The sequence below is a fragment of the Trachypithecus francoisi genome, unplaced genomic scaffold (assembly GCF_009764315.1).
Source record: "Trachypithecus francoisi isolate TF-2019V2 unplaced genomic scaffold, Tfra_2.0 Lachesis_group12, whole genome shotgun sequence".
Classification (NCBI taxonomy): domain Eukaryota; kingdom Metazoa; phylum Chordata; class Mammalia; order Primates; family Cercopithecidae; genus Trachypithecus; species Trachypithecus francoisi.
In genome coordinates, this window is record NW_022681457.1 from 47768742 (window position 1) to 47792113 (window position 23372).

General features: G+C 36.6%; 1 protein-coding gene across 1 annotated transcript in view; it reads right to left on the bottom strand.

Annotated features, from left to right (window-relative positions):
* COL24A1 (collagen type XXIV alpha 1 chain) overlaps positions 1 to 23372 on the bottom strand; it is a 388650-nt gene that overhangs the window by 55813 nt on the left and 309465 nt on the right. The gene's annotated exons all lie outside the window — the stretch shown is intronic.

A 23372-nucleotide genomic window follows, 5' to 3' on the forward strand; every position in this document is an offset into this window, starting at 1 on the left:
TTTCATGAATAAAAATTCTGTGAACAATTTCTCTCTTCTTACATAAGTTTGCAAGCATTACCCTTGAGTTTGCTTCCTGCAAATACTAAAATTTATTCATATTTATATGAATATTTACAGAAATATGTATTCATATTTACAGAAAAAGTTTGTTGACTTCTCTTCTAGGAATGACTGTTACTTTCTGAGTTTATTCTTAGGATATTAAATTTGGTTATTCAATAGTTTCTCCATGTGTTCAACAAATATTTATTGAATATCATCTATGCATAAGGAAGGTACCATGGGAAACCCTTTAAAAATATAGATATAAATAAAATATGGTTCTTGTTTTTAAGAAGCTTAAAATTAAATGAAAAAGATGAGACCAGGTGTGGTGGCTCATCCCTATAACCCCAGCACTTCGGTAGAGGCTAAGGTGGGAGGATTACTTGAGCCCAGGAGTTTGAGACCAGTCTGGGTGACACAGTGACACCCTATCTCTAAGAAAAAAAAAGAAAAGAAAAGAAAAGAAAGAAAAATTACCAGGGCATGGTATTGTGAACATCTGTAGACTCAGCTACTTGGGAAGCTGAGGTGAGAGAATCTCTTGAGCCCAGGAGTTCGAGGATGCAGTGAGCCATGATCATGCCACTGCACTCTAGCCTGGGCAACAGAGTGAGACCCTGTCTCAGAAATAAACAAATAAATAAATAGGAAAAAGAAAAACAAAACAATGCAATGTGATGGAATGTACTATATAAATAATTGTAATGCCAGCAAAAGTTTAAAAAAAATTCCAGAGAAGAGAGATGTAATGTAAATACCTGAGAGGTTCTGAGGAGGGGAAGTTACCTTTAGTGGTAATCAGAAAAGAAATTAGTGAGAAGAAACTGAATCACGATCATAATACAAAGATATTGCCCTTAAAGTTATAAATGTGGTGGGAGAGATGTTTTGGCTCAAGACAGACTACAGTAATTTCTGTGGAAGGCCTGGTTGAGAGAATGGTATTTAAAAAGTAAAGTCAATTTTGATTTTAGTGCCAAAGCATTTTTCCTTTTTTTCAAATAATATTTTCTTCAAATTATGTAATCACATATTTTATTATTTTCTTGCTTATAGTAAAAGATAATTAAGAACATTTTAAAAATTACCCTTTCTAAGAAGATTTTCTTCATGGTCACAAAACTCACTAAAATAATGTATTTTGTGTCTACTAGGTTCATGCCCTATGCTGGGTGCTTACAGGGAGGTACATATAGGATATAGGTTCATGTTCCTCAGCTTGACCTTTAAGTCTTTTTTTGTCCCAACTATCTCTCACCATTTATCTGCATTAGTGGGGCTCCATATTTCAAAGGAACCATTACAAGGGCAAAATCCTCATAGAAGGAGAAAGGGAGGAAGAGGGAGGAAGAGAGAGGGAAAGAGAAAGGGAGAAAGAGAGACAGAGAGAAAGAGAAGAGGAGGGAAGGAAAGAGGGGAGAGAGAGAGAGCGAGAGCAAGAGATCCATACTGTGGGTGATGTGGTTCTTCTAAGTTGCTTGTGCCTCATTCTAAGTGTATTATCTTATCCCATTTCTTACCCCTGGCTTCTAAGTCTTTTATATTTGTTTTAATTTTCCGTGAGCCTTTCTGTTCCATACCTGTGGGATAGATTATCTGGTAGTGTACTTTCCACATGAATGATGAGAACCCTGGAGTCATAAGATGGTGCCACTTCAGAGATCATCAATACAAATGATACTCATCTGAGACATTGGGATATAAATTTTCAAAAATGTTCAGAGAAGACACAGGTGTATACCAATGACCAGGTCTCTAATGGGGATATGACTTTACAGGAAAGGCAAATTTTAAAAACAAAATTCTGATGAATAGCAACCTCCCCAATAAAAACAAAAATAGTTAAAAGACCTAAAGAAACCTGAAGAGAGAGCAGATTTTAAAAAGTCATACATACAAGATGAAAGAAAGGGCATGTAAGCAGGGGGAAAAAAAACAAAGTAATAAACAAAGTAACTTCAGTGTTAAACCAGTTGCAAAGTTAAGTTATAGATGTAGATCACTGTGAGAATTTTTTAAAAGAGCATTAGGTTGTCTTGCAAGTTTGTGAGCCTCTTATCCCCAGATATTTTATAGAGGTTATAGATATTGTAGGGAGATGCATCATTAGAACTGATTATCCTAGATGATTTTAAGATGCCTCAAAGTTGTCTAATTATAAAACAGGACCACTTTGCCTCACTTTACTTATAATTCTAGGCAATTCCAAAGTTCTTCATTTTCTAATATAAAAAAATGTATCTTTCGAGTGATACATGACAACAGACATTCAGGTACTACTGAACACTCCTGAAGTCAAGAGGTATTTTTGATTGAGAATAATAAGGAACACAAAACTTGTCATTAGGGCTAACTGTAAACTAGCAACTTCATTTTACTTGCAGTGCTATCAGATATTTAACCCAGTAGAATGAATACATTCCAAGTCATTTACTATGCTTGTTGGTTTCTTAGAGAGAAATTTGAGGATGGTGGCAGAGAGTTCTGTTCAAAGTTCCAAACAATGTTTCATACAAGTAAAGAACAAACATTTCTTATTATGAATACACAGATGGCTGATTAATTTTGTTTGCAAGAGAAACACATGCTAACCGTAGGCATTCTTTCCAATGTCTTTTAAATGATTTGTCTAAAACCATTCAACCCATGGTAAATCATTCTGGGTAAATTTTAAAAAGTAAATATAACCATAATTATTAACTTTGGTCAGAGATGCTAAAAATCAATGAACAGTTTACATGTGTATTAAAAATTAATATAATTATAAGAGTATATGATGTCGCATGACCAGAGACTTCCTTTATTCTCAGATAGGAGCCAGTCTCCCTACTGAAATAAGTTTTAAACCAGCAGGAAAGTGTTGTCAGTTTTGACAGGACTGAAACCCATGGCTTCCTAAGTCTTTGGACTCTAAAGAAACAAGTACTTGGATCAGTAATGACAACAACAACATCAACCACAACAACAGGAGTTCCTTTTATTGAGTGCATTCCATTTGTCAGAAATGAATAGCATTATGTTTTACATTATTTTGTTTGATCTGGTGTCAGTTAAGGAAAGAAGGCATTGCTTTTCACTTTGACTTCCCTCTGGGGAAAGGAAGAAATCGTTTTAGTGTAAGTCTGCCTTCATTTTAGAATGGAATGGAAAGATCTGGGAAGGAAAATGGGGCTATATGCACCACGTATAGAAATAAGATACAGAGACAAATTTTGGAATGATGATGACTTCTGTGTATATAATAGTGAAACACACCAAAAAAAGTGTCACTCTGTTATTTACTCAGCTCTTTGGCTTAGCCGTCTTATTCTCATTAGGATTGAAACAAATATATTAAAAATAAGCAATAAAAAATAAAATTTGTTAAATCCAGACAATGATAAAAATCTACATTTTAAAAATAACTAAAAATATTATATTTAAAATTATGCTAAGTGAAATTACAAATACTTCAAATATGAATTTTATTGATTTCTCGCAGTAGAATGATAAACTTAAAATGACACTGAACTTCATATTAGTTGATATTTTTCTTTAAAGTACTACCTTAACATTTTTCTAAAAAAAGTTTTTTCCTTTCTCTTCTGCCAGGCACCTTATGTGTATATAGTTTATATGTTTGTATAGTTATTAACTATGTGAGAAGATACTGAGAAAAATTAATTTGCTTTCTGTAGTACAAAAATAAGTATAATATCCTGGATTATTAGGAAATGTAAGTACTATTTTTTTTCTTAAGCCAGCAAACCCTGAAGTTATGTAAGTAATACTTTACTTCCTTTACTCTGAGCAACTCAAAACACTTCTGTTTAAGGAGGAATTTCTCATTTTATTTGGTTTACTAAATATATGCCTCCTAGCAAAGGATTGGTGTTTAAAAATATGTGGGATAGTAATTATTAGGTGATTATATGCAAGGCTACATTTTATATAAATAATGTAGCATTCATAACATTTTCGTGCAGTGCCAATCATAAGTAATGTAGCCAGTTGCTAGAAATAAGATTTATGAATGAGCTGTATACTAAAGTTAGGAGGTACTTTTAGTTTTGAATCTCTAAACATATTAAAGCTTATGGAACTGAGAGCACAGTTGAGGCAGGTCGTAAGGTAGTGAAGATAGGTCTGTTTGACTCACATCTATTCCCAAGAGTATATAATCTCTCGCTCAACCTTAATGAATACAGGTATTTTGACATTGTTTTACTTCACAGAAATTATTTACAACTGATGGTTTTTCAATCCTAAAAAATAGACAGTGCAAATGTCACTATGATATTTGACAAAATAAGGGTATTTTATGAAATCTCCTTTATCTAAGTCTCGACATCCAATCACAGGACTAACAGGGACTGAAAGATGTTTTCATCTATACTTTGACTCTTAGATATGTCTGAGTTCACATCATTATGGAGAAATAAATGTCTATCCTTTTATTTAAAAAATAAAAAATAATCTACTCATACTATCTTATTTGATTCTCCCACAACCATGTGAACACACCAAACTCCATGAGGGCAGTTTTTTGCCCGTTATTCACTGCTATATTCCCTAATTCCCGGCTCTTAGTAGGCACTAAACAAATATTTTTTGAATGAATGTGTGTCAGCTTAATCATTTATATTTATTATTATGAAAAGATGATACCCAATAAATACATGTAGTGTACTATGCATTTTACATACAATATTTCATTTGATCCTTATAAAAACCATATGAAGTATAATACTATTGTACTTATTTTGTAACTGTTGCTTAAGATGTCAAATAGCTATCGCATTTAGATTTTAAACCCAGGTCTCCAAGATCCTAACAACTATGCAAAGAACATTTAATTCCCAGTTGGGCGCGGGGGCTCAGGCCTGTAATCCTAGTACTTTGGGAGGCTGAGGAGGGTGGATCATGAGGTCAGGAGATCAAGACCATCCTGGGTAACATGGTGAAACCCCGTCTCTACTAAAAATACAAAAAAAATTAGCCAGGCATGGTGGCGGGCGTCTGTAGTCCCAGTTACTAGGAAGGCTGAGGCAGGAGAATGGTGTGAACCAGGGAGGTGGAGGTGACAGTGAGCCGAGATTGCGCCACTGCACTCCAGCCTGGGCGACAGAGTGAGACTCCATCAAAAAAAAAAAAAAAAAAAAAAAGAAAAAGAAAAAGAACATTCAATTCCCAAATGTTTATTGATCTTCTCCTATGGGCCTGACATGGTGCTAGGTGATTCTACAGGACTCTTGGGACAGAAAGAAAGGAGATAACATCCATGCTCTGATGGAGGCAGTGTACTGAGCATCCAAAAGCTCAGAGCAGACAAGCTCAGCTCTGACTAGAAAAGTGATTGAAGGAGGTAATAGTTCAATTAAGTCCTAAAAGATCACCATAAAGTTGGAGGGAAAAATGGAAGAGCTTTCTAAGCAGTGGAAATAAACTACACGAAGGCTAGAAAGTGAGGGAAATAACAGAATTTTGGGGGCTAAGTAAATAGGCATACTTGAAGAAGCATAGCTCTGAAATGAAGATGCCTGGTTTGAATTCTGACTGGATTACTTGCTGTCTGTGTGAACCTGGGGAAGTTATTTAGTCTCTCTCGGTCTCAGCTTCCTTTTCTGTAAACTGGATGTAACAGCTATCTCTACTTCATGGAGGTTTTGTGAGGGTTAAATCACTTAATACACATTAGCACCTGGAACAGTGCTTGGGATACAGTAAGCATTTAATAACTGTTAGCTGTGATTATGACTGAAATGCACAGCACACATCAGAAGCAAGGTAGAATACTGTCTGGAAATGTCAACAGAGGCTAGACCATGAAGAAACACTATTCCATAAAGAGTATAAACCACTGAGCATGGTGGCTCATGCCTATAATCCCAGCACTTTGGGAGGCTGAGGTGGGATAATTGCTTGAGTTCGGGAGTTCAAGGCTAGCCTAAGCAAGATGGTGAGACCTCATCTCTACAAAAATAAAAAACAATAAATGAGCGGAATGTGGTGGTGTATGCCTATAGTCCCAGTTACTTGGGAGTCTGAGGTAGGAGGATCACTTGAGCCCAGGTGTTCAAGGCTGCAGTGAGCTAAGATCACACCACTGTACTCCAGCCTGGGTGACAGAGAGAGACCCTGTCTCTATTGAAAAAGAAAAAAAAAAAAAAAGTATGAACTTTATCTGATTGGGAGACATGGAAAATTCAACTAAGAAAGTTAAATCCTTTAGCAGAAATTTCATTTTGTTGCCGATACGCTGCCAAATACACTGAGCTTTGTTGCTCTGGAACAGTTCCTAATGAGTAGATAAAGGGCCAAAACAAGCGGCAGGGTGGGGGTTGGTGGGGAGGGAAAAAGTAGCAATCAGGATAAGCCATAACTGAATAATCAACCTCTTAATAATGAGATGACAGGATTTGCTAAATGTAGGTCTGGACAAAGAAGGTAGGTCTCTTTCTCCATAATACTGTGAAGAAAAAATGTACCTTCTTAGAAAGAAAAGTTTCTTTCATGTGACTAGCCTGTGAGAACACACAGCCCAGATGGGTGGCAGGGTGGCTGGATTTCCTAATAGAAGCTTCGATGGTGGTCCTACTACAAAGGTGCTGATGAAGTGTGTTTTTCCTCCTTTACTGGACACAATCCACAAATGGAAAATTCAGGATTTTCAATGTTCCTTTAAGACAAGAAACTCATTTTAGTCAACACTTATGCTTGTGTTCACCTGGCAAACTGCAAAGTCAAGATTGAAAGGCCTTGATTTGTCCTAAGTCAAGTCATTAGTTTTATTTCTTTCCCTCTTTTCCAATGACCAGTTTTATTAGCTACAGCAATAAAAAAATAAAAAGACTGGTAAGTATTCTTTTTGATGATAAATGGATTTATGATCTTTGCAAGGAAAAGTTGTTTTGCTTTTTCCTAAATGATTGAGGTACTATGCTTGTACAGAAGTCCAACTCGAAGAAAACAGCATGGTAGACTCATTTACTACAGATGTGCTAAGTTGACTGGCCTCAAAACACTCATTTGTACAGAAGGAAATTCACGCAGGCAACAGTGAGCCTCCCCAATACTGTCCTTCAGTTACAGTCACATGATCTTGAAAAAACATCGAAACTGCAGAGTGAATATGCCAAGAATTCTTTAATTCCTTGGCCACACTCCAAAAAAAAAAAAAAAAAAGAAAGAAAGAAAAGAAAGAACATTGTTTAGGAAAATCAGGCAGTTGCATAATGCTAAAAATCCCAGAATAAATATTTTTCTCAGTGGAAAAACCCAGCAGTCTTTAAAGGTAAGCCAAGGAACACCATGGTGCCGTGATAAAAAAAAAAAAAAAAAAAAAAAAAGACCAATGGAAAGATGTCCTTATCCTCAGTTGAAAATACTCCAAGGAACTTGCTAGTATTTAGAAATGGCCTTATTTCCTCTTAAGTAGTTTTTCTATTTCCACAGTAGGTTTGAGAAATATTTCTCTTAGAAATCACTTTCCCTAATGCCCAGTTAGCCATTGCTACCTTATTTTACTGAACAACAGAATGATTCCTTATAAAACATTATAATTCTCACTCCATATAAAATATTCCACAGAGAGCAGAGACATTTATAGAAAATATTTCCATGTGTGTAAATACCAACAGCATGTGCAAACCTTGGATTCACAAAGGGATCCTCAAGAGAAAGTTATTTTATTTTTGTTTTGATGGATACAAAACATTTCAACACTTGACACCCTAATATTCTAAGTATGCATGTAAAATTCGTCTAACTTGTTCTGTGAAAATGCTAAAAAGTAGCAGATGATGGCTTATGATCTGGTAGTTAATTGCTTGCTAATGGCAATATTAGTTACCATTCAACTTCATGGCCCTAGGAGGTATATTGCAACAGTATTTAACATTACTGTAATCCATTTGTTTCTTTCAAAGTGCAATGAGCTTTCTGTACCGGTCATGCGGTCATACATAAAGGGACAGAATCTGTTCTATGGCTCAGAATCTGTTTTTTAAAAAAATGGTTCCCAATTAGAGTAACTTAGGAAGTGGAGCTAGAATATGCAGGTTTTGTTGTCTAATTCATACTCAGATTTTCCCTTCCCTTGACTGTGTCTTCCACTTCTCCATATCTACTAGGTCCTTCTGATGAGCATTTAAACATGGTCAGGATTCTCACATTTAAAAATAACTTTCTACTTTAAATTTATTCTCTGGTCATTGCCCTATTTTCTCCTTCAGAACCAAACTTCTCTATTGAGTGGTTTGTATATCCTGATTTTCTCACTGTCCACTCTCTCTCCTCAAGAACTCCAATCCTATTCCTGCCCCCAACCTGACAAGATTCTTTGCTAAAGTTACTGATGACCTCTACGTACTAAAATACATGATCATCACTTCATTTTACTAGATCTACATATTAGTCAGAGTCCTTACTTGCAAATACCAGAAACTAATCCTGGATAATAAAGGCAGAAAAGACATTGAAAACACATTTGGTAGCTCACATAATCACAGATAAACCTGGAGAATCAGGTTTGGAAAATGGGCAGAATTAAAGTGATGTCAGGAAGCCAGAATTTGAAAACTACAGCATGTACTACATCTGCTGCTGGGCATTGAACACTATTACTGATGCCACCGTCATCCCTGGAAACTGAGAGCTGTGGATGTTACTGCCACTGCCACCAGAACAGACTCTACTGTCCCGGCCTCTGTGCATCACTAACTCCCCATTGGAAGGTGAATATAACTAACTGATCAGGCCTAGGTCAGAGCATGCATCCTTGTTTCAAGTGACAAGGAAGTAAGAATTTGGAACTTCTGGCTACTGTAGTAAACGGTGGCCTTTCACCAAAACTCAAAAAGAGGGATTTTTAAATAAAAAAAAGGGATAAAGATGCTGAGTAGCAAAACAAACACAAAAAGGGTCTACACACAAAAATCCCACAAAAAACAAAATTAATGAAACAAGTGAGTGTCCAACACAGTTTCTCGAGATTATTATATAGTTGATGACATTCTCCTTTTTGAAATATTTTCTTAAGTCTCCACGACACCACATTCATTTTTTTCTTACCTATTATAATCACTCCTCTCAGTCTCTTTCCTCCTTTATCTGACTTTTAAATGTTAGAGTTCCTCACAGCTTGGTTCTAAACCTTCCCACTGTTTGTTCAACAAAATTTGTGTTTGTTTTCTTTCTTTTGTTCCCCAGATCCATTGACCACCCCTTCTCTATCTTGCAACTTGTCCTGGGAATCTGACTTTCAACGTACTGCATCGCTGGCGTTCTCTTGCCCTCTGGCTTCCAGTTGGGGTTGGTCAAAGTGATGCATGACTAGGATATTGAAAAGTGAGAGGAGAGAAAGGTAATATATTTATTTCTCCCATTTCCTTCTGTCTTTGGCATTCTGTAAGTGGTTGGGTTATTCTCAACTATAGCTCCTCTCAGATGCCTCTTTTCCAGCAGTTTCTGATTTCAACTTGATTCTAGTAACATCATTTCTTCCCTTTACCATTTCAGGTCTAAGGACAGTAATGGCTTCCTACCATTGATAGTCTCTGGGTTTCCCAGAACCCTTTGTTGACTTTTTTAACCCTGTCTACATTTCTGTAGGTAGTTTCCTCAAAATTCCAATTGAGCATTCCATCTGCTTCCTAACAGGGCTCTGACTAAGACATTATGTATATATTGATGACTCTCAAATTAATATTTGACCTCCTCCCTCAGCTCCAGCTGAGAATATTTAATTGCTGACTTAATATTGCCACTTGAATGTCATAACCTTTCCCATAAAATTTAGGCCTCCTATAGTATTTGCTTTTTCAGTGATGGGCAGACATCACAAGGTATTAGGTTGGAAACTTGTGCAAGTTAGAAATTTGGAAGTTACCCTTGATATCTCTCTCTCCCTGTCACGTCTCCCAATCAAATATCAAGTCCTACTAAAGCCACCTCCTAAATAGTACCTAAGTCCATCCACTTCTTTCCATTTACACTTCACCAGTCTAGTTCAAACCATGAACACCTATAGCGGGGAGTGCTGCAATAAGTAGTCTTATTAGTCTTCTGTATCTTGTCTTGTCCCCTTCCAATCCATTTACTATACTGAAGCCAGAGGGAATCCATTAAAAATGTAAAACTGGATAATGTCTCTCCTGAGCTGAAACCTCAGCGAGGTCTACTCTCTTTAGATAATGCTCAATTACCTTAATACGTCCTTCAATAGCCTCCACGATATGGTCATTGTATACCTCAACAGCATGAAACCATATCACTCTATACCTTGCTCACCAAACTTTAGCCATACTGGTCTTTTTTGATTCTTTAAGCATATCCTGTTCTTCCTAACTTTGTATATGCTGTTGTCTCTCCCTAGAATGTTTCTTTCCTGCTTTCTCCACCTACAATTATTATTATTCCCAATTTATGAACTCCAATTATCTTTTGGTACCATCTCTCTCCCCCTCCCCACTCATATAACATATGAATTTATATATGTAGATAAGATATTTATCTCTATATATCTATTTCACTGAGTATAATTGACATGAAGTAAATTTAAAATATATAATTTGATAAACTGGCATAATAAATAACACCTATTAAACCATCACCACTATCAAGATCACGTATCCACCACCCCTAGAAGTTTTTCCTATTCCCTTGAAAGCATTCCTTTCTACACCTCTCCACATGCACTCCTATCTCCTGAAAACCTCTGATTTGCTTTTTATCATTACAGATCATTTTGAAATCTCTATAAGTTTATGTAAGTGGAACCAAACAGCATGTATCCTTTTCTGTCTGTTTTTTTCCCTGCTCAGTAAAATTACTTTGAGATTCATTCATGTTAAAGCATGTATATAATTCTTTTTTACTGAGACTAACATTTCATTGTACACATGTACTAGAATTTATTTAGCCATTCAGTTTTTGATGGACATTTGGTTCATTCCCAGTTTCGGGCTATTACAAAGAAAGCTGCTATGGCCATTCATGTGCAAATTTTTGTGTGGATATATGCTTTCATTTCTCTTGGCTAGGAATAGAATGGCTGGGTTATATGTTAGATATATGTTTAACATTTTTAGCTACTACCAATATATAAGATAATTGACATCTTAACAATATAGAGGCCAGGTGCAGTGGCTCATGCCTGTAATCCCAGCACCCTGGGGGGCTGAGGTTGTTGGATCATGAGGTCAGGAGTGTGACACCAGCCTGGCCAACATTGTGAAACTCCATCTCTACTAAAAATTTTAGCCAGACATGGTGGCACACACCTATAGTCCCAGCTACTCAGGAGGCTGAGGCAGGAGAATTGCTTGAACTCGGGAGGTGGAGGTTGCAGAGAGCTGAGATCATGACACTGCACTCCGGCCTAGATAACAGAGCAAGACTCCATCTCAAAACAAAACAAAAACAAAAACAAAAACAATATAGAGTCTTATGATCCAGAGACACAGTATATACACCATTTATTTAGGACTTCTGTAACTTCCCTCAGCAATGTTTTACAGTTTTCAGTATATAGGTTTGCACTTCCTTTTGGTCAGAATTATCCCTAATATTTCACATTCTGATACTACTGTAAATAACACTGCTTTAAAATTTTCCATTTCTGATTGTTAATTGCTAGTATACAGAAATATAATTAATTTTGTATATTAATCTTATATCTTGCAACTTTGCTAAACTCAGTTTTCTGTAGATTTTGGATATTCTGCTAGACAACCATGATTTCTGCAAATAAAGACAGTTTTATTTCTTCTATTCCAATCTAGACATCTTTTATTTCTTGTTATTACACTGGCTAGAACCTCATTGAATTGGCTAGAATTTCCAGTTCATTATGAATATGTCATACAAATATGAGGGGGTAATATATACATCCATGGGCATATAAGACATCAGAAGGTTTGCCTCACAATGACCTACACTAAAATAATTTTTGGAGAAAGCATTGAAATAATAATAGAAACAAATCCAGGAGATTCTGCAAAGAATATTGAAAGTAATGGTTATCAAATAGCTTAATTAAGTTTACTATTTAAAAAGGAGTCTAGAAATAACAGAAATAAAAGGAGAAAGTAAATGAATAAAAGCTAAAAGTAAAATATTGGGGCAAAATACCTAAATGATGAAGGAGAGATGAAAGGTTTATAGACAATCCTCTGTTTTGGGTCTATAAAAACAAAGGGATATGAGAATATGTGAAAGTGTTTTGTTAGAGGGAAGATACAGGTAATGATATGTTAAACAAATCAATAGATTTAAATAAATACACACTTGGTTATTACGTTCAGCACAACTGCACAAGAGGAACAACAAAAGAAGTAATTTTCAAGCCAGCAGAAGAAACTTTAGCCATCCAATGGAAATTAGGAAAGAAGAAGAAATAAACCCCAAAAGGATGGTACAGGTGTATTAGTCCATTTTCATGCTGCTGATAAAGACACACATGAGACTGGGCAATTTACAAAAGAAAGAGGTTTATTACAGTTCCACATGGCTGGGGAGGCCTCACAATCATGGTGGAAGGCAAGGAGGAGCAAGTTACATCTTACCTGGATGGCAGCAGGCAAAAAGAGAGCTTGTGCAGGGCAACTCCTGATTTTAAAGCCATCAACTCTCATGAGACTCATTCACTATCGTGAAAACAGCAAGGGAAAGACCCACCCCTATAATTCAATAATCTCCCACTGGGTCCCTCCCACAACATGTGGGAAATATGGAAGCTACAAGATGAGATTTGGGTGGGAACACAGAGCCAAACCACATCAACAGGGCAAAGGAAATATAGATGGCAAATATGCTTTTTTTTTTTGGATCTTGTTTTGTCATCTAGCCTGGAGTACAGTGGCATGATCATACTTCACTGTAGCCTCTAACTCCTGGGTTCAAGCAATCCTCCTGCTTCAGTCTCTTGAGCAGCTATAGGCACATGCTACAATACCCAGATAATTTTAAATTTTTTTGTAGAGACAGGGTCTTGCTATATTGCCCAGGTTGGTGTCGAACTCCTGGCCACAAGAGGTCCTCCTGCCTTGGTATCCCAAAGAGCTTGGGATTACAGGCATGAGTCACTGCACCTGGGTGGCAAATATTCTTAATGAAGAAATTTTAGATGTATTCCCTGTAACATATGGAGCAGTAGAAGAGTTTCCACGATTGTTGCTATTGTTTAATATAATATTCAAGGTCACTTGCAACTTACATGGAAAGAAAAATAAATGAATTTAAGGAAAGAGATAATGTAAGGAAGGAAATAAATCTGCCATTATTTGAAAAAGCCCAATAGAATCACAACAGTAAATTATTTGAAATAAAAAATTCAGCCATATTAGACTATAACTGATACAAATCAGTAGTGCTTATTTATATTAGTAATAACTACCTAGAAAATAGAATAAAAATAAGAATATACAAAGCCTTTACTGAGTGGCAATATTGCAGATTTATAAAGACAAAAAAATACGGAGTTTTAGACTGCCTTTGTAGTTACGTGACTGTAGAAATTACTTAATTTCTCAGTGCCTCAATTTCTGCATCTACAAAATGAGAAATATAATTATGCCTACCTCATGGGGTTGTAAGGATTAAATTTGTTAATACATTAAAACACTTATGGTACCTGGGCATGTTCTAAGCATTGTATGAATTTTGCCATTACTATTATGAAGAAATTCTATTAGAAAATGAGAGAAATGTATATTTCCTGCTTTTATATTAGATAGCTAAAATGATAAGATACAAATTTTCTCCAAATAAATCTATAAATTCAAGACAAATCTAATAACAATTCAAGCTTTTGCTTTATTTTTAGAGAAACTCAACAAACTGAATCTCAAATTATGTGCAGGAATAAAAGTCTGTAACTAGCCAATCAACCTTAAGAAAAGAATTTAAATAAGGGGGACTTGCCAACTACATACAAGAACATACTACAGAGTCATAGTAATAAGAATAGTGTGATGACACAAATAGACCAGAGGTCAGCCAATGTTTTCTGTAAAAGGTCCAGACAGTAACTCTGTTAGATTTTGCAGGCCATATGGTCTCTATGTGGACTGTTCAATTCTGCTCTTGTAGTGCAAAAGCAGCCATATGTAAATAAATTACTGTGGCTGTGTTCCAATAATTTATGAATACCAAAATTCAAATTTCATGTTTTTCACAAAACATTTTTCTTATTTCTATTTTCTACCACCAAAAAAATGTAAAAACCATTTTTAGCTCATGGGCCATACAAAAACAGGCTGATTTGTTCACCAAATGTGGTGTGCTAATATTGGAATGGACTGCTGATATTGACTCATGCATAAATGAGAACTTTTAAACAAGTTGACTGGATTTTATCTGTTTGCCTTTTGAGATCCAATCTCCACCCTGCTCTATGACCCAGCAGGCTCCTTTACTCTAGCTGTTGGCCAGTGCCTTACCAAAGGGGTATGAACGGGAATGAAGTCCCCTGTAGTGACAAGGCAGATATGACTGAGGACCCAACCCACTGTAAGACTTGCAGAATTTGCATATTAATACATCTTCAACTAGCCAGATTCTATGCTAAGATAAGAGCACTGGTGGAGAAAGAGAAGAACCCCAGGATAAGAAATGGGGACATTCGAACAGACACGGGCAAGACTAAGAATTCTGAACCTCTAATCCCACTCAACCTTCCTGGCTTGTGGAGACAGTCCCTACTCAAGTGCCTGGGAACACCATTAATAGTCCAGTAGACTGGCAATTTGAAGACTGGACTCAATTGTGGCCTATACTCAATGAGGCTGAAATGCTACAACTTCCCTCATAATAGAAAGGGGTTCAAAGGCCCAGGAAGATGAAAATGTGGAGATGACTCTATTATTGCAATTGAATCAGCTACCCTCTAACCACAGCCCCTGGAAGGGCTCAAAGAACATTCTTTACCACAGAGTTAAGAAATATCATTGGAATTAGGTTCTCTGATATAAATGGGAACACTGGAATCCCTGAGTGGTATAATCCAGGTCATAGTGCTTTGCTATCAGAGAAAAGGTAGGAGCAATTATCACAATAAGTTACAAGGATGGAGTGGAATCAGACTGTTTTGACTTGCACAGATCTGTGGTGATGGTTAATTGAACACAGGAGCCATAGGAATTGAATATATCATAGCATACTAGAATATATTAACACACAGGTGGAAAAATTGTAGGTCTTATAGATATGAATCTTACTTAAGCCCTTGTGCCTGGGATTCATGTATTCTCACTCAGTTCTCAGACTCAAGCCAGTTCCTAGATCAGAATCCCTTGATTGAGAAGGAGGTAGGTTCTCTTCGAGAAAATAACACTGCAATGTGGTCAGTGATGTATACTACGACTCCTCCCCTAAGTATTCTTGAGAGAGACCTATGGTCATTTACTAGGTGAGTGAACACTGGGAAAAGACAAATTCCAAGTCTTTCTAGAGCTGTTAACATACGAGCTATAATCTGATGATAATCCCTGGAAATAAACACTGTGGTCAGAGTGGAAGCTTACGAGGGCCAAGTGATAAATGGAGTTTTGATCCAATTCCTTTTCCAAGTGGGCCCAGTAAAGACTGTGAGCTCAGTTTTTTTTTCTCCCCTGCAATCTCAGAGCATAGTTAAACTTCCTAACTATAAAGGCTACTACTATGGTAAGATGGGAAGACACAAATGAATGTTCCTACAACTATCCCTTCCTGTCCCCTCCTCACCAATAATAAATCTAATGTAATAACACATCCTTGTGAAAAACTGTACATATTACTCCCATCCCTGTGGAAAATTTTACATATTATTGCCATAAAGGCCTGAAAGATACAGGGGTAGTGATTCCTACTATATTCCATATCCATTTTACTTATGTGTTTGGCTAGAGTAAACAACAGATAAACCTGAAGAAACTGGTAGTGTATCACAAAGTTAATGGGTTGGGGGATGATGCCAATTACAGCTGCAGGTTCTGATATGGTATCTTTACTAAACCATATAGCCACTGGCAACAGCAGCTACTGACCTAGCAAAAATATTTCCTATTCACATTCTTATCAGTAAAGATAATCAGAAGCAGTTTTCTTGCCTTCATGTGGCAGGAAAAGCAGTATCCCTTCCCTGTCTTACCTCAGTGCTACGCCAACTCAATTTGCTTCTCTATCATAAAACAGACTGAGCAGATACCTTTATAGTCTGGATATCTCAAAAAATATCATTCAGATCCATTAAACTGGACTTGGAGAGTAGAAATGAACAAGCACCCTAAAGGTGTAGCAGAGGATAGAATTTAAAAGTTCAGGGGCTTGATAAATGCGTGTAATCACCCGATGGGTTCTTCCTGCCTCTTGCACAGACAAAAATAAATTCACTGAGACTGCAGCATTGCAGTAGAGTTTAATTGATGCAAGGCTGGCCCACATGGGAGAACTGGAGTTATCATTCAAATCAGTCTCCCTGAAGGCTTAAAGGCTAGGGTTTTTACAGACAATTTGGTGGGCAGGCAGCTAGGGAATGAGTGCTGCTGATTGGTTGGGGATGAAATCACAGGGGCGTGGAAAACTGTCTTTGTGTTCTGAGTCTCCCTCTGGATGGGGCCACAGGATCAGTTGAGTCATGCATGATTTACGAGTCTGGTGGAGTCAGTCAGAAAGATATCTCAAAAAATTCAATATTATGTTCTACAATAGTGATATTATCTATAGAAGCAATTGGGGAAGTCACAAATCTTGTGACATCTGGCCATAAAATTCCTGAGTAGTAAGGATTATAGAAACTACACCTATCTTGTAATCTCTGGCCACATGACTCCTCAGCAGCAAGGAATTAGGAAAACTAAACCTACATCTTAGTAGAGTTCAGGTCTCTCCCATAATCCTATTCTTGTGGGCTTTAATTAGTCTTACAAGGCAGTTTTCATTCCCTGAGCAAGGAAGGGGTTAATTTTAAGGTGGGACTATTGTCATTCTTGCTTTCAAGTTAAATATAAACTAAATTATTCCCAAAGTTAGCTTGGTCTTTGCCCAGAAATGATCAAGGACAGCTTGGAGGTCAGAAGCAAGATGGAGTCAGTTATGTCAGATTTCTCTGACTGTCATAATTTTGAAAAGGCAGTTTCATGGGTGAAGTTCCAGGAATAATGGTTTGGGGGCACATCAGGATACCTCTGCCAAAGTAGGGATAAATTGTTGTATTTTGCACTGACTGACCATCACAATAAAAGGGGTACAGTTCTGGTGAGCCTCTGTGGACTTTGGAGTCAACTATATCAGATGTGGGTGTTCTGCTCCAATCCATTTTCTTAGTAACCTGTAAGGTTGCTGTTTCATTTTTTGATTGTGGAGATGGCTATATACATATATATATAATATATATATATACACACACACACATAAATAAAATCATTTTAACCATTTTTAAGTATGCATTTCAGTGGCATTAGTACATTTACATTATTGTACAACTGTCACTACCATTTATCTACAGAACTTTTATCTTCTTTAACTGAAACTCTGTACCCATTGAACAATAACTCTCCATTACCCCCTTCTACCAAACCCTGGCAACCCCATTCTTCTTTCTGTCTCTCTGAATTTGATTATTCTAAGTGACGTAGGAGGTCAGCAGCACTTGTTTTCCAAGCACTGGCTATGACCCTGCTGATCAAAACAGGATCTGGTTAAAATAGGGTGCAGTAAAGAAACTAACCAAATACAGCTAAAACCAAAATAGTGAAAAAAGTGACCTCTAGTTGCTGTCAGTGCTCATTATACACTAAGTACAACATATAAGGATGCTAAAAGACACTCCCACTAGCACCATGACTGTTTAAAAATGTCATGGCAATGCTTGGAAGTTACCCTATATGGTTTAAGAGGGGAGGGAGACCCTTCCTTGGTTCTGGGAGTGCCCCATCCCTTTTCTAGAAAATTCACAAATAACCTGCCCCTTATTTAGCATAAAATTAAGTAGTAGCTATAAATACAGCTAGCCAGCAATCTATTAGGGCTACTCTGCCTATGGGGTGGCCTTGCTCTATCTATGGAGCAGCCATTTTCCTATACTCTGTTGCGCTGATAAACTTGCTTTCTGATATAGTTTGGTTATTTGGCCCTGCCCAAATCCTTGAATTGTAATCCCCAGTGCAGGAGGTGGGGGCTTGGGGAGTTGTTTGGATCATGGGGTGAATCCTCATGGCTTCGTGCTGTCTTTATGATAGTGAGTTCTCACAAGATGTAGTTATTTAAAAGTACATGGCAACACTCCCTCCACTCTCACTCTTTCTCTCTCTTGCTTGTTACTGCTTTCGCCATGGGATGTGTCTGTCCCCACTTCACCTTCTAGCCTCCTTAAAAGCTGAATAGATTCCAGCACCATGCTTCTTGTAAAGTCTGAAGAACTATAAGCCAATTAAACCTCTGTCCTTTATAAATCACCCAGTCCCAGGTGTTTCTTTATAGCAGTGCAAGAACAACCTAATACTCTTTGCCTTCACTTTACTCTGTCAGCTCCCTCCTGAATTATTTCCTGTCTTCCCGGAAGAAAAAAACACTCCCTGGCCGAGCCACAGTTTTGGGGTTTGCCAGCATCACAGGTCTTTCATATAAATGAGATCACAATATTCATCCTATTGTGTCTGGTTTGTTTCATTTAGTATAATGTCCTTCAAGTCTCATCCATGTTATAGTGTGTCAGACTTTCATTCCTTTTTAAGGCTGAAAAATATTCCATTGTACGTCACATTTTGTTTATTCCTTCAATCACTGATAGACATTTGGGTTGTTTCTACTATTATGCATAATGCTGTTATGAACATTGGTGTAAAAATACTTTCAATGATGAATATGTTAATTTGCTTCACTCTAGTAATCTTTTTACTATCTATATGTATCCCATAACTTCTTACTGTACATCTTAAATTTATACAATAAAATTTATTTAAAAAAATCTTTTACATTCCTGCTTTCAGTTCTTTTGCATATATACCCAGAAGTGGACTTGCTGGGTTATATGGTAATTCAATGTATAATTTTCTGAGGAACTACCATACTGGTTTTTACAGTATTGTGTCATTTTACATTCCCAACAGCAATGTGCTTGTGTTCTAATTTCTCCACCATCTTGCCAACACTTGTTATTTTCTGTTTTTGCTTGTTTATGTTTGTTTTATAATAGCATCCTAACGTGTGATGTGATATCTCATTTTGTTTTTGATTTGCATTTCCCTAATGGTAGTGATGTTATACATCTTTCCATGGGATTACTGGTCATTTGTAAATCTTCTTTGGAGAAATGTCTATTCAAGTATTTTTCCAGGTTGCCAGTTTTGAGTGAACCCTGAAGTCAGAAAAGACTCTGCAGCAGATTCAGGATGTAAGTTACAATGCTATTAATATTTGGACCTCATGACTGAGAAACTCTAATTATATCAGAAGGCTCTGTAGCTGGTAGATGCCATATGGGCCCTTTGGTAATCTTCCATAAGAGAAACCCTGCTTATATCCATAAGATTTTGGAGACAGGCCATGCCCTCTCTGTCAAATGCAATTTACCCTTTGGAATACAGCTATGAGCTTGCTCTGATTGAAACTGAATGACTGAACCTGGAATGTCAAATGGCTATGCTCTTTGTTCTCTGTTTTTCCCATTATGAACTGGGTAATAATTGAATCCACTGAACCGTGAAATTGAATGTATACCCTAGCATACTACTCTTAAATCAAAATTGCATGTATTGAAACTGGGCCCTAGCAGGTCTAGAAAGCACAGAAAAATGTGTAAGCAGGCAATTCAGATTTCCATGACACCTGTTTCCATTGCTTTGACATTGCTCCTTCAACTTTCCTAGAGAATTTCCTTTACCAGTTAATGAAGGAGGAAAAACCTCAGGCCTGATTTTTGGATAGATCTGCATTGATTGTCAACATCAGCCAGAAGTGTACAGCTTCAGGCTGCATTAGAGCTTGAAAGATGTTAGTAAGGTGAACTCTTTCCAGTAGGTAGAACTTGAAGCAATACTACAGTTAGAAGGAGAGATGGCTTGAGATATTCATCTACACGAATTCAGAGAGCACTGGCTAAGAGTTTGGCTAGCTGGTCAGGCACTTGGAAATAATGGGGTTGAAAGGCTAATGATAAGAAGGTCCGAGGAAGATAAATTTAGATGAACTTTTCAAAATGGAATCAATATAGAGTTAATTATACTCCATGTAGATACTTAACAGAGAGCGTCCTCTATAGAGTAGGTTCTCAATAGTCAGGTAAACAAGATAGATCTTTACTGGATATCAGTCAACATTTTTCCATACTAATCATGGTGGTTGCTCAATGGGCCCACTGGCACAAATCCAACAATGTGGACTTTTCTTCACCAAGGTTGATCTGGCTACCACCCTTGGTGACGGCCAAAGTAGAGGCCAACACTGAGCTCCCAACAGGGCAATGCTCCCTGGGAGATGAGTTGGAGCTATAATAGCTGCAATTGTTCTCACAGGGGTAGACACATATTCTAGACATAGATTTGCTATCCTACCAAAAGTTCTTCTTGCAGTTGAAATGCAGTTGATACACAGCACGAATTATACATCAGAAGAGAGAGAGAGCTGATATACCTATAGCAATATGAATGTATCTTTAAATCCCAGTGCTAAGTGAAAAAAAAGATGCAGAATGGCCTAATATCATTTCCATAATTAAAGATATGCATAAAAACCAGTAGTATATTTTTGGAAGAACACATAAAGATAAAAATATACTTCAAAAATTATAAAATAGTGGGCTATTTTAGGGAGAGGAGAATGAGAGCGGGGATGAAAAGAAGTCAGCCTAAGAGTAGGTCCACGAAAAAACTGAAGGATGATAATATGCCATAAATTCATTAATATGATTATCCCAACAACTCTGTACCTAAGGTGAAAGACAAAGAGAGAGAGTGTGGAAAACCTTAAAAAAATAAAAAAACAAAACAAAAGAAGGCAAAGTTGAAAGACTTTTTTTTTGCCTCCTTTGGCATCCAGGACTCTGGCAGGTGACTTAGGTCAAATTACTAGACAATCTCATTCAGGTCTTTGAATCTTGAAAAAGTGGCATGAAGATGCATGACAGTTTAGAAATTATTCATAACACAGTAGCATTGGCACTGAGAGTCCAGTGGTGGCAAAGTTGACTGGTGCCAATGTCATTGGTGGCATCCTAACTAGACTACTCCTTGCTTGGGGTGTTCTGTTGCAAGAAATCCTTAATTTCAGACTGTTTTCTGACCCTGGATTTCAAGCTTTTTAGCTGATTCTGTCAGCAACCCAGTCTCTATCTTATAATTTGTTTTCTGCTTTGGTTAGCCAGAGAAGATTTTTCTTTAAAACCAGTCAGACTTGGTGGTATCTCAAAGTCCTAATTGGGTTCTAGAATGCAAATAGTTTCATCATCTGGCCTTAAGACCCCGTCATTCTTGTGTATTCTAGATAAAGCCAGTGTTTCGATTACAGGCATGAGCCTTTGCCGACACAGCCAATAAAACTAGCATGACAGATTCTAGGAATAAGGTTTAGAGTGGTATTGAATGGAATCAACATTTTATTTGTGTTAACTCAGTATTTTTGTATTGGCTTTCTCTTAGCCATGAAATTACAGTCTTTTAAATATTACCTCAATATTGAAGAAAAATGTAGAGTTGTTAGAAAACATCTATTTTCTTGCTAGAAACAAGCAACAGATAATCAGTGCCACATTGCAATTTTCCTAAATAAAAAGTCATATATTGAAACTGGGCCCTAGCAGGTCCAGAAAGCACAGACAAAATGTATAAGCAGCAATTCAGATTTCCATAATATCTGATCTCAAGAGAAAATCATCCGTAATTTTATAATCCATATCAATGTTTTCATTCCATGAAATTTTCTGTCCTTCCTGAGGGATCTCTAGGTATTACATGTTGCTAGAAAGAAGTTGTTTGTCATAATGAACCATTAAATGACCCGAGTAAAAAGTAATTAATGACTTTGATGTATCACTAATGTCCTGATGAGTATCTCATAAGCTGAACATCTGAAATTTTTCTTAAACCCATATGTAGGATACTGATTTCTATTATCCACATAGGGAACTAATATCTGGATTAGTCGTATTTTAGCCTGAGAACAAATGACTTCCTGGTCCTATTAATTAATAAGTTAATTACTACCAATTTATTATCAAATAAATTTATTTGCTATTACAAGTACTTTAACAACTCACTATTTAGCCTTATGAACTACTGGGCCCATCCACCCCACCTCCATGATTATACTTGTGTATAGCAGCAACAAATATGACATATTTTCACATGCGGTTTTCCTTGTTTGAATTCTCAAAAATCTTATTCAAAGTAATAGGACAAGATTCACTATAATATTTCCCAGTAAAACTTAATCCACAAAAATACAGACTCTCAAACCAATTCAAAGGGTTTTACTGTTGTAGTTTTAACATTTCACAGTCTCGTTATAAGACTATCACATGGTTAGTATGGAGATTAGCATGAAGACGGAGGCCCAGTGCATGAGCTCCCTATAAGACTGGGATTTCAAATGAATCTCTTTTAACCAGACTGATACTACTAGCAAAAGTCTATACAATACTTATTTTAATTAAAAACTTCAACCTGACCAAGTTTTCTAGGCCATAACCTGTTTCTTCCAAAACAAATAGAAACCATGTTAAGACTTCTTAGCAGTATTCATATTTTCAGAGAATCTGACTAGATATTTATTAGTGAAATAATTTTACTGGTTGTCATTTCATTTTTTTAAACAAATGAGATAACTCACTGTAGTGAAAAAGAAAATTAATTTGTATTTAAGTTTAGGCATAGCACCATACTAGATTTGAATAAACAATAGAATTGACTTATTACCTAAGAAAAGAACAACAAATCAATAGGTAACCATATCCAAATAGCAGAAATTTAAAAGGGTAAGTTTTACTGTATTCTTAAAAGTATGTGGTTAATTTTTCTAATTCTTCTAATGTGTAAAGTAAAAACAACCTGGGGCAAAAATGTCTCAATTAGGATGACATTAGGGAAGGAAAGCGGGAAAATGGCTAAGCAAAGAGAAAAATATGATTTTTAAATTTCAAATTAAATTTTAAATTCAAATACATAAGATAGAAATCTGCATAAATATAAAAGTGAATCTACATGATTGCATTACTTTTTTCCCAAAATAATCATGGTGGTTGCTCAGTGAGTCCACTGGCACAAATCCAACAATGTGGACTTTTCTTCACCAAGGCTGATTTGGCTACCACCCCTGGTGACTGCCAAACCTGCTAAAAGTAGAGGCTGACACTGAACTCCCAACACAGCAAT